The sequence below is a fragment of the Triturus cristatus genome, chromosome 8 (assembly GCF_964204655.1).
Source record: "Triturus cristatus chromosome 8, aTriCri1.1, whole genome shotgun sequence".
Classification (NCBI taxonomy): Eukaryota; Metazoa; Chordata; class Amphibia; order Caudata; family Salamandridae; genus Triturus; species Triturus cristatus.
In genome coordinates this window covers 676,655,580-676,668,171 of record NC_140591.1, presented here as the reverse complement: position 1 = coordinate 676,668,171, position 12,592 = coordinate 676,655,580, and positions in this window count along the sequence as shown.

Below are 12,592 nucleotides of genomic sequence, written 5' to 3'. Positions count from 1 at the left end.
AAGATTTGCAAACAGTGTGAGGGTTTATTCAGGTCCTTGCATTGTGGGTTAAACACATCCAAACAGACATACATATACACACACACGTGCATACAAACATAAAAGCACAAGGAATTGCACTTAATATTTTTTCTGCTGTACAACAAAGTAGGTATGCAAGGTAGAGTGCCTTTGCATAGCCAGATAAAAGAGCACAATGCTGATGGTTTTCTGAACTATGTGAGGGAAGTCTTGAAATAAAAACATTCTCTTTAAGGTTCATCATTGATGGGAGGAAATCTTATCAACCATTTTGCCCTGAGATCCAAAGGTTGGGTCAGCTTTCAAAGTTAGTTCAAGGATAGACACTGATTGGTGCTTGAGCAGGAGGGGTGACAATGTTGCTGATCTACCAGCTTAAAGGCCTTATGTGAGGTTCATGTGTCTATAACTCCAGTGTCCTGTTTCTGATTTAGAATTTTCCAGTTGAAGAACAAACTGATTTTAAGTATTGGCAACCGAACTCCATGTGACATTCATTATACAAAATGTCTCTGAATTCTCACATTTCTGGACCATCTTTAGTTCAATCTCCATAATAACTTGTTTTTTTTCTTTAGACATAAAGCTGCATGGAATAGAATATGTATGATCTGGAATGTCTTTGCAAATTTTGTACATGGAAAAGTAGTGTAGACCACTTCAGACTAAAAAAAGACACCAAGACATACGAAAAAGGCTAAAGATAAGCTGGTTTGGGGTGGCCCACTTTTTTGCCTCTGTCCTTGGTTTCATTTTATTATTCTTCTAAATGTTTTTGTCTTATAATATTGGTGTCTGTTTTTTAGATGCCTGGAATCCTGTTAGAGCCTGCAGGAATTAAAATTAGCAGACTGAAGATGTCCTGGGTGAAGGTGTCATATGAGAATACTGCTTTGCACCAGAAAGTGACACGAGTCAAGAGGTCAGTGTCTGATAGCTAGAAAAAGGAGCTGAAGATATTGTAGGATGACAGATGGGGTACACCTAGAGTGTGGATGGCAGTTGTCCAGTTTAGTTTGTGTTTCATGAAAGTGTGTTTCAAAACCAGTAGCTTTCTATTAAAAGTGTTCAGCTAACCAACTGCAGAATTATTGACACGTGCAGTGTTTTTTTGTACATGGCTCAGGATTCTGGAACGTAGAGATTATCTTGAAGAAATCAGTTTGTACCAACTGGAACTTGATAAAAGTAAGGGAACAACTTGTTTTTTGCATCATTAAGGGGAAGGGTCTGTATTTTCTTAGTTTTCTGCTGTATAAGGATATGTCCACTTGTTCTCTGCTATTCATCCATGCATGCAATTGATGTACTAGATTGGAAATCTTTTATATGAGTTCAGAAAGGTGTGCTTTCTCAACTATTTTGGGATTCAGTAGGGAATGAAATTCTGCCGGGATTTATGCTGAACATTACCTAGGATCTGATCTTTTACCTAGGACTGAGGGATCTTATGAACGAGGGACTTTGGAATGTACTCGTTGGATATTATTTGGAGTTCTTCTGAGAATATACTATATCTTCTACCTCAATGGCAAGCCAATGTGTGACTTTTTTTGAAGTTTATTCCAATGCAGAACATAATCATGTGTCTCTTTTCGAATCAGTGCACAAGAAAAGATATAGACAAAACCATAAAAAGACATCTCTCCTAGAAATAAGTTTCAATGTCAATCAATCAATCAGGGTTGGTAAATCGCGACAACTCATGCATGAGGGTCTCAAGGCACTGGGGGTGAGGGGGGATGCAGAAGAATTTATGGAACTTTAAAAGAACATTATGCATTGAAATCTAATTCTAATGGAATCAGTTTTGAACATGATGCATTAAAAGAAGGGTAGACAACCAAATTGGGAAAATAAATCTCAAGAGGAGAAACAGATAGTGTTAGCAATTGGGTTGCCGATTGGTAGAGGTATGCACCCTGTCGAAGCAGGAACCACAATCCTAGTAAAAGTAAGTCACAAACACACACTAAATAACCTGTGCTCACTCCCTAGTAGCTTGGCAAAGAGCAATCAGGCTTAACTTAAGGGGCTATATGTGAAGTATTTGTGCAACACTTAAAACAGTAAAACAATGAAAACACCACAGAAAAAGATGCCACACCTCATTTGATAAATGGAGCTTAATTTAATGAACAAAACGAGATGTAAAAGACAAGCATCCAAAAAGTAGAACCAGAGATATGAATTTCTAAAGGATAACTTGAAATGAAGTGCTTAAAAGCGTAAAGCACAAACCAGGGCTATCTGGTCACGCTGGAGAGGGTCAAATCCAAATGTTTAGGCCGACTGTGATGGAGCACGGGTCAGATACAGGGACCAATCTTGGCCCGCTGAAAAGTACCTTGGTTGCATCGCCGTCTAAAACTAGATAAGGGGAGCAGAGGAGGCGATACATCATCGTCAAAGACAAGATGCGAGGAGCAGGTGAGGCGATGTGTCACCATCGATCCACCAAAGAAGGTGATGCATTGGTTCCAAGCCATTCAATAGAAAGGATGCATTGAGGATAGATTCAATGTGCAATGCAGTCAGCAATGCGTCGGAGTCGATCCTCACAACGCTGGCGATGCATATGCAGTGGAGGAGATGTGCCGGTTCTGAGTCCTTAGTGTCATCAGTAATTCATGGATTCTGCTGGAGCAGCACTTTAAACCCACATCTAAGGGCCCAGAACTGGATTGTCACTACTTGGCAGGGCAGACTCACAAAGCGCAGAGTTCCAGTGCTGAGGAAGATGAGGAGAAAGTATTTTATGTCCTTTATATTTCAATCAGGAGGCAAGCCAACAAGCCATTGGAGTCACTCTGGTTCTGGGTTCAAGTGATGTGGGTCCAGTCCATCTCACCAAGGCAAGGTAGGTAGCAGACAGCAGGCCAGCACAGCAAGAAAACAGATGTTCCAGAGCTGCAGTCCAGCATAGTGGTAGTCCTTCAGCAGAACAACAGTCCTTCTTCCTGGCAGAGTATCCACAGGTCCAGAAGTGTACTGACGTGGTAGGGTTAGAAGTCCAGTTTTTACACCCAGTAGTGCATTTGAAGTGGGGTAGACTTCAAAGAAGGGCTATGAAGTGCACAGAGGGCCTCCCTTCCTGCCTTGGCTCCAAACTCACCACAGGGGGTTAAGCAGTCCTTTTGTGTGGAGACAGGAACGGTCTATTCAGGTATAAGTGTGAGGCTGTGACATGCTGCAGGCACACAGGGCTGAATGCATAAAAGTGCCATTTATTTTTAAAATTATATATTTGACTTTACCATTCAAGGGGATTTATCATTACAATTCAATAGGATTTAAACATGACATTCTACCTCCTTCCCGTTGAGATTTACAGTGTATTACATGTATCAAGGAATATTCAATGCTAACCTATGGGAGAGGTAGGCCTAAAAGTAGTGAACATCAAATTTGGGAGTTTTTCTCAACCCGGACATGTAAAGCTTAAATGGACATTTTCTACATTTTAATTACACAGCACACTACCCTATGGGCTACCTAGGGTCTACCTTAGTGGTGGCTTATATGTAATAAAAAGGGGAGTAAGGCTTGGCAAGGGATACACTGCACACACAGGTTCTGCAGTGGCAGGCCTGAGACATGTTTCAAGGGCTACTTAGGTGGATGGCACAATCAGTGCTGCAGGCCCATGAATTTTACAACAACGGTTTTGGGCTGAAAGCCCGAAACCGGTCCTAGGATGCTTGTTTCCAGTCCAGGGAGGACCTGGCTTGGCAGTTCGGGCTGGACTGTTCCCATGGGGCACAGGGTCAAGACTGATTTGCATATGGCTGGGTTCAAACTGGAATGGCATGGTGAGCAAAAAAACGATGGATTTAGGCCCAGATCTCTGTACTGGGGTGAATGTATGACATTGTTCTGCATTCTGTCCATCAATTGTTTTTGCATTTGTCACCCCGAGTGGGAAGGATATGCTCAGACGTGAGTCCCTTGCTCTCCATGCCACTGGAATCAAGCTATCCTGGCTGACGAGGGCTGAAAGCCCGAAACCGGTCCTAGGATGCTTGTTTCCAGTCCAGGGAGGACCTGGCTTGGCAGTTCGGGCTGGACTGTTCCCATGGGGCACAGGGTCAAGACTGATTTGCATATGGCTGGGTTCAAACTGGAATGGCATGGTGAGCAAAAAAACGATGGATTTAGGCCCAGATCTCTGTACTGGGGTGAATGTATGACATTGTTCTGCATTCTGTCCATCAATTGTTTTTGCATTTGTCACCCCGAGTGGGAAGGATATGCTCAGACGTGAGTCCCTTGCTCTCCATGCCACTGGAATCAAGCTATCCTGGCTGACGAGGGCTGAAAGCCCGAAACCGGTCCTAGGATGCTTGTTTCCAGTCCAGGGAGGACCTGGCTTGGCAGTTCGGGCTGGACTGTTCCCATGGGGCACAGGGTCAAGACTGATTTGCATATGGCTGGGTTCAAACTGGAATGGCATGGTGAGCAAAAAAACGATGGATTTAGGCCCAGATCTCTGTACTGGGGTGAATGTATGACATTGTTCTGCATTCTGTCCATCAATTGTTTTTGCAGGCCCATGAATGGCATTTAATTTACAGGCCATGGGCACATGTAGTGCACTTTACTAGGGCATTTTAAGTAAATTAAATATGGCAATTGTGGTTGAGTCACTCAAACCATGTTTAGGGAGAGAGAGCACATGCACTTTACCACTGGTTAGCAGTGGTAAAGTGCCCAGAGTCCTAGAGCCAACAAAAACAAGATCAGCAAAATGGGAGGCAAGCAGGTGAAAGGTTTGGTGAGAAGACCACCCTAAGGCTGTCATATCCAACAGAGAGCATAGGAAGGGAAGCAGAATATAAATTCAGGAACAGAAGAGAAGCCACTAATGGGCAGACCTAGTCTGAGAATCATGGTAGAGAAGAATGAAATGCAAGAAGAAGGGGTTGGAAAAGGGAATGCAAGAAGTCAGAAGGGGGCATGTGGTGTCTTCCCAAACAGAATTTGTAAACATTGAGGGATCAATGAGTTACTGTATGAGAGAAAACCAATGTAATATAAATATACAAGTAACAAAGAAAGTCGATGAAGATAAAAAATGAGGACACCGGCTCAAGAAGTAAAGAATGAATTTGGTGAACATTAATCATACTACTAACATAATTGTATCCCTCTAGGGATAAGGTACCTCTAGAAGGGAACACATCTATGTACCATTCCCAAGGAAGTGGGGAATGGAAAAAAATCCCTTTTTTAATATAACCGGCACCCACTCTAATAGTGGCATGCTTCATCATCAGGTTCACCCTGACTCGAAAGGTCAGGGTCGGCTCAACCATGTTCCAGGGAGCTTTCATGAAGACTGTTAAATAGGGGACGTAACTTTAAAGATTAACATTCCTCATCCACTCCCAAGGCATCTCTTTCTTAGTGGGGTGGATGTGAAGGATTCAAAGTATATAATACGATCATGGATTTAGAATGCAATGGTCCTATGACCCTAAATTCACCAACATATTTCAGCCCTACTAAAAAGACCTGAAGAGGTCCTTGCTTTTGTCAGGTAATGTAGTATGTTTGTGTAGGGAGGACGTATCCCTTCATCCTTGTACAAAGGATCTCTCCACCCTTCAGGCACTGGTAGGTTTCTTCTAAGCCTCCAGACCATTTGTATTGAGTATTAATCATAAACACATATGGTCTGATGTAAATCGCAAATAGTGGACGTAAAGTATGCACTTTTTGCAACCGGCCTGCAATTTACTAATTCAGCCTTTATTCCAAACAATTGAGTCCCATTCACTCCTAAAGATTATTATTTAGAGCGAGTCACACTATGCAACCCCCAGTGTTTGGCTGCAAATGCATAAATGTAGCCCTGCAGTAAAGAGCAGATCTCAGTCCCTGCATTTTTGTTCCCAAAAGGGAAACTATTTTATAAATGTACCAATGTTGTTTTTTGGAAGATATGGGGGGGGGGGGAGGTGGCTCCACTAATGACAACAGTACATTTTCTAAAGGGTAAACAGTTTCATGCTGTCAGTTTCCAATTGAAAATCAGTCACCACCCAAAATTGGTGGCTAGTAACAGGTCAATTGCAGTCACAAATGAATGATGTATGTCTTTGCAAGAGAGAAGGTGGCAAAAGTGCCTTTACGAGTCAGACACAACTTTTCCTGACACCTAAAAGTATTTATGAGCACTGTAAAAATCTCTTGCTATGTTGCAAGCCCTGAAATGTTGTAAATTGGAGGGTTTACCAATGCAAAAGGGGTACAACAGGCCATAGATCCCAAAAAGGGTTCAGGCGTAGTGACATTGATATGCCTTCAAAAAGAAAAGATTGGACTAATGGCTCAGAAGAGATGATAGGGCTACTCAGCTTCTATGTCTTTCTGCTTGGCAACAATCGCATCTCTGGTATTTCAGTTGTCAGCATAGGATTAGAGATGATTGGATGGAGCACAAGTTGATTCTGATAAAGGGAAGATAGCTCTTGTGAGGCCACCATCAGGGAATTAGAAACGTGCTAAAGTTCCAAAATATGATCCGTGAGGTGTGGTAGAGAACTACTAATAAAATGAAGTCAGTGGGTGGAATATTTCAGTTCACCCATGGAATTAGTGGAATTTGAAAACTCTGCCTTACTCTTGTAATGTGGAGTTCTCGCCAAATTCCGCCAATCGCCGCGTGGTGGAATATTTTCCTGTGAGACTCCAGCAATGTGAGTGTGAGTGCAATTTGGCATCCCCAGCACCATTTTCCAATGTAGGCAGTCACAAAGGATTGCTGTGAAGGGGCTGCTTCTCTGGTATATTTGCTGGCTCTCAAGTAGATTTTCTACTTGAGTGACAGCAAAATCAACCAAAATGGCAGCGTAATCTTGCACACTGCATGGTGGCGTTTGTACTGTTTTTTTGCTGCTTGCACTAAATTGCAGCACGAGCAGTGCAACATGCGTATTTCCGCCCATTTGTGGAACTCTGTGGAATCTCGCTGAGTTTTCATATAACTCCACGGAATTCTGTGGAGTGAAACTGCGAGTTCTGCCCACCCCAATTTGATAGAAGACAGCATTGATTTAAGATATGAAATATTACAAGAAGTGAGTTGCATTCTGGTGAAGAGATTTCTGGGAGGTTAAAAAATTAGGTCAGATTGACAAAGATTTCCCTGCGACATAACCTGAATTCCAGCAAGGTTACAAGAGACTAGCCTGTAGAGTCACTCTGGTGGTTCTGGGTACAGGTTGCACATCCACTCCTTTTCACCTAGTCAAGATAGCAGCATGCAGCAGGTTAGTGCAATGGGCAGCATTTCTTCAGGGCAGCGGTCCAGCAGAGTGGCAGTCTTTTCAGGAGTGCAGCAGTCCATCTTCCTGTCAGAGACTTCCACAGGTCCAGAATGGTACTGAAGTGCCGGTGTCTGAGGTCCAATATTTATACCTGGTGCCTCTTTTGAAGTGGGGGAATCTTCTAGAGATTTTCCTTTCAGTACACAGGTTTCCTTGTTTCTCTACCCTGGCTCTGGACTACCTACAGGTGGTATGCAATCCTTTGTGTGAAGGCAGGACACAGCCTGTACAGGTGTAAGTCTGTCTGTACTAAACTCCATCTTCCCATCCTGCCAGTAATGGCCCATCCAGGCTCACCTAACTCTCTATTATGTATGTCTGTCTCAAAGGGATACACAAAGATGAACTGCCAACTACACCCACTCATGTGATCCAGAGACAGGATGCAAGCACTAAATGGCTGAGGTAAGACAATGCCAATTTTCTAATTTAATTTTAGCAGCGAATATTGTAGTTATGAGAGAGAGTGGGATGGACAGGGATGTGTTTGGTTTTCGGAGCATTTGAGTTTTAATGCATTAGAGATAGAAGGTGTGGGGGAACGAGGGTAGATGGAACAGGAGGGGAATGTTTTGTTTTGTTTAGTATCGTTTGTCAGCAGTGAATGGGTAGCTGAGATGTACTTTTTATTTTACAGAGACCCCTGATGAAGAGCCGGTTAGGCTCGAAATGCATTGGGCATAAGTAATGAGTCATCTTTGCTGCAAGATTTTATCTTGACTTTTATTTTAACGTGCTACTGTGAAATGCCTTATGAGCACTCAGTGGACATATGAAAAAATGAAATAAAGAAACAGGATGGAATTTCGCTGTCTCTACAGTGATTTATGAAGTTCTCGAGAGTGATGGAATAACGAATTGTATAATTTCAAAGTTTAAGATGGTCCTAAAATGGTGAAAATGGATAACTTTATAACGAGTGTTTAATATGAGGGAAGTTTCTCATATAGCAGTGCGACATAAGGGTGCGCCAGTTTGTTCCCAAATTTTCCGCTTTTGCATGAACTGTGACTGGGGCGGTTCACAGGATTTGTCTGCACGCATTTACATATGTGAATTGTTTGGATAATGGCAACAAAAGAACACTACAAGGGAAGGAGTGCATTCCTACTAAGTATCTAACTTTCTAAAAGTGGCATATTCAAAATTTTGACCAAAAATCCGACTCCATCATAAAATAATATTTTGCATTACAATTCCAAAGACACCAAACCTGAACATTTTTCTCTTCCTGTTTGGAAGTTACAGCTTATTACATGTAATAAGGGTTCTCCAATGTTATCCTACAGGAGATGTAGGCCTTGCAATAGTAAAATGTGAAGTTAGGAGTTTTTCACTAACAGGATATGTAAAACTTCAAAGTGCATGTCCAACTTTTTAAATACATTGCTCTTTAGGGCCTACTCTGTGGTGACCTATATGTATTAAAAAGAAAAGGTTTGGGTCCGGCAAAAGGTTTATTTTGCCAGGTCGAAATGGCATTTTAAAACTGCACACACTGCCTGCAATGGCAGGCCTGAGATAAGTTTAAAGGGCTACTTAAGGGGATGGCATAATCAGTACTGCAGACCCACTAGTAGTATTTAATTTACATGCCCTGGGTACATTTAGTACCACTTTACTTGAGACTTATACGTAAATTAAATATGCCAATTGGGATGAGCCAATGTGACAATTTTTTAAAGAGCGAGCACACACACTTTAGCACTGGTTAGCAGTGGCAATGTGTACAGAGTCCTAAGACCAACAACAACGAGATCAGAAAAATTTGGAGGAGTAAAGCAAAAGGTTTGGGGGAAGACCACTCCAAGGCTCACAGGTCTAGCACAGTAAATATAAGACGCTGGAACAGTTGCGCTGAGAAAACGAATTATGAATATTCCAATAATCCACTGAATCTATCAGGAGAATCACAGGTGCTAAGTCCAGGACAGGCAGAGAGTCACAAGGCAAGATACAAAGGATACTTAGTTCAAATGATCTCTTTTAGAAATACCACATTTTCACAGATATAGATGCGCTTATACTCCTATTTAAAAGCCTGGAACTTTTGTGTTTGCAGTAGTGTCAACCCAGCTCAGGTTGAATAATGGCGTCCTTTTGCTACATTTGCAGTCAATAATGTATGCAACAATTGGAGAAAACCTGTTAACATTAGTCACTAATGCACGCAAGGAATTTCAGGAGCTTCCATTCTGAATGCTGGCTTTTAGTGGATACATTTACAAGCATGCTTTGCTTTGTCTGCGTTAGTACATTATGAAGAAAATATAATTATGGCCACACTGAAATATTGTCTGCTTCAAGGTGGAGGATTTTAAAACTCCTTTGGCATGAATGAAAAATATCTCAAGGGGCCATAAAGCCACTCTTAGAGGAAAAAAATCTTCTCTCATCCACCTTCAGAAGGACTGCAGTGATAAGTGGTGCACGGGCTGCACCCCGGGGGACAATATGGATTATTCAGCATCCGAGTTTCTCTGTATGATTGTATTTCTCAAACATCCTAGAATCGTTGTTTGGGCCAATTAAAATACAAGAGTAAAGAAACAAATATTAATATCAATTTATTAATTCATGTCTCTTCTCATTAGTGTCGACCTGCCTGATTGTAAAGGTTTATTTGCATTTATTAATGGCAGTCTGCTCAACAAAACAATAAGATGAAAGGCAATCAGGTGCACGGTATACATGCTTTATTAATGGAGCCGCAAGTGCATAACCTGTGTATTGATTTTGACCTTTGACCACATTAAATTGGGGCGCACAATCTGAATGCAGTAGATTTTATTTAAATGTTGTCTTAACTCACAGCTGTCAAGAACATCAGAATAGACAAGAAAAGAATTAAAGAGTGCAAACTGTGTCTCAGGATCTGACGGCGAGAGAGTTTTAGCATAAGGTTTATTACCCTGGCTGGGGAGTATGAAAAGGCAGAAGGCTAATGGCTTGGTTTTGTGTAGCATGCTTCCCAAAAGTCACTTTCAAAAACAATCTATAGATCATTTTGATTGGAGAAGATATGACAGCCATTCGTCATATTATGAAACTCAATATTATGATAGAGCAAATACAATTTCTGACATAAGTGTCTACATCATTACTTTGCCTTCTTCGTTTTTGTAGTATATTAGTCAGAGCACAGCCCTACACGATAAATCAGTGTCTAGGCAAATTGAAGATGTGATTTATTTCCAGTCCCCGGTATTTATTTAAAATGGTACTGGGGGATTAAACAAAATGCCAAATTGCTCCTGAGTCATCAGAAAAGAGAGCACTTATAAATTAGATGTGTTGCATAACTTGCGTCTCCACTCAAATAACCTCTTTTTTTCCTGACAAAATCAGAGCATCACTAATTGCAATTAAATGAGATATTTTCATTTAGGAACAAAATGCAATGCTTTATTTCGCACTTCTAATGGAATGCAATTAAAAAGGTTACTATTTTTTTTTTCTAGGGAGCAAATTGGTCCACAAGAATGTCAGCATTTTACTAACGAAACACTTAGGGGCATATTCTCAAGGATCTATCGCCGAGTTTTCGGCCCTTTATCGCAGCCAAAGGCGCTCTAAATGTATTGCCCCATTCACAAGCTGGTGCTCACAGCCCATATCACCATTTTACCTGCGATAGCATCCGCAAAAAACATCGCCACAGATGACCCCAGCAACTATCCCCAATGAGATGCAGATTAGGCATTCCGAAGCAACACCACATCTCAACATTCTCAATGACCAGCCAGATTGGCGATAAGACCACAAAACAGGTGATAAGGCACGTTAGCAGCAGGAAACTAACACCTGCTCTGACCTGGTGTAAAGTCGGACGACAAGCTGCACCATCAAATGGAGCACAGCCCACAGCCACACATGAAGAACAACAGATGCCATGGAGCCACTGACCATGCATCCCGGAACCCCGAGAGGGCAACAACACCCACCGCCACCACCCCCAGGACCGCCACCCACCCCAGACTACCACAGAGGCAGCGCAGACAAAGACAGTGGACCTTCAGGAAACGCACAAGCCTCACAGACCTAACAGCAGACAATGTCAATGCCCACTACAGGCTCAAAAGGACAACCATCCTCCGCATCCTGACCAACATTGCCCACAGTCCGACGGTAGCAAGACAGCGAACAACCAACATCCCACCTCAGACAAAGCTGCTGGCTAGCCTCTGGTACCTCTCACCTAACAATCACCAGAGTCGGAGGAGTCTCACAGCCAGCCCCATCCAAGTTCCTCACACCTGCCCTGGACGCCATCATCAGCTTGGTATCCCAGTACCTATACGTCCCCCACAAAGTGCAGGAACAGCTGGAGACCAAGCAAGGACTATACGCAATAGCTGGATTCCCGCATGTGTTGGGTGCAATCGACTGCACACATGTCCTACTTGTGCCCCCTGCCAACACAGCACACATTTACCGCAACAGAAAGCACACGCATTCCATCAATGTGCAGGCAATAGTGGACCACCGGTGAGCCTTCACCAATGTCGTATCCAACTACCCAGGCAGTTTGCATGATTCCCTCATCTTCCGACAGTCCAACATCAACCAGCGCTTCCAGGATGGCACCTATGGGAATGCAGTGCTCGTTGGCACATACCAAATGAACACACCACACACCTCAACTCCACTATCATGCAGCTCACAACTCTGGGAAAGCGCACCTCACAAAATCACATACAACATGCCAAACAACATGAACACCCACCAGACACGACAGAACAACTTACTGTGTTAACCTTGGTTAGCCATGTACATGAGCCATCAATGGCATGGCACTTCAGCCACACAATAGCGGAATGTAGGGAGAGGTGGGTACTAGGCATGTGCAAAGGAGGCAAGTGACCCAGGAATTAGAATGCACCCAATGCCAAGTGTGGGCGAGATGTGCCGGACAGACTGCAGTATGCAGACCTTAGACATATCCATGTCTACATGCACTGCTGGTTCTGGGGTGTAGTGGACAGTGGACGCAACCATGTCACCCCAGCCAGTGGGGAAGATCGCAGAAATGTAGCTTGTGACGTCTCCCCATCTAAGCGTGTACGGAGTGGGCTTGTCCGGCGTTCGCCAGGCCAGCATAGGGGTGTGAATAAAAAGCACGTAGCTCTGGGCATAGTTCTCTTCCGGAATGCTCAACGTGTATGCCAGGGTGGCGCCTCCCACCCCCCACGAGGCTGACGCCATCGCCGTGAGCGATGTGGCCTGCGATCCTGTGCACC